The sequence below is a fragment of the Eimeria mitis genome, genomic scaffold (genome assembly GCF_000499745.2).
Source record: "Eimeria mitis Houghton genomic scaffold, Emh_scaff3801, whole genome shotgun sequence".
Lineage (NCBI taxonomy): Eukaryota > Apicomplexa > Conoidasida > Eucoccidiorida > Eimeriidae > Eimeria > Eimeria mitis.
Genome location: NW_013572137.1, coordinates 4,584 through 5,126, shown reverse-complemented (window position 1 = coordinate 5,126; position 543 = coordinate 4,584).

Sequence of the window (543 nt, the reverse complement as noted above, 5' to 3'; positions counted from 1 at the left end):
TATATATATATATATATATATATAGGGTTTAGGGTTTAGGGTTTATATATACATATATATATATATATATATGTGTGTTTATCTTCTTTAGACAAGCTTTCATCACCCCCTAAACCCTAGCCCCTAGCCCGTAAACCCTAAACCCTAAACCCTAAACCCTAAACCCTAAAAGTATCTTTCTATGCAGGCGGCTCGCGCTGCAGCTGGTCTGAGTAGTTTGCTGTTTTTTGAGGGAGAGGATTTGGGGTATCGGCAGCGCATGCAGCAGCAGCAGCAGCAGCAGCGAGAAGCAATACAGGAACATTTGTTTCAACAGGCTCTGCTTGATATGCAAGAGAAAGACAGAGAAAAGTACCCCAAACCCTAAACCCTAAACCCTAAACCCTAAACCCTAAACCCTAAACCACGAAGATACCTTCTGTTTAAATTCGGGATGAAAACGAATTAGGGAGGAAAGGCAAATGTCAATTTTCACACTTTAGGGTTTAGGGTTTAGAAATTAGGGTTTAGGGTTTAGGGTTTAGGGTTTAGGGTTTGTGGTGT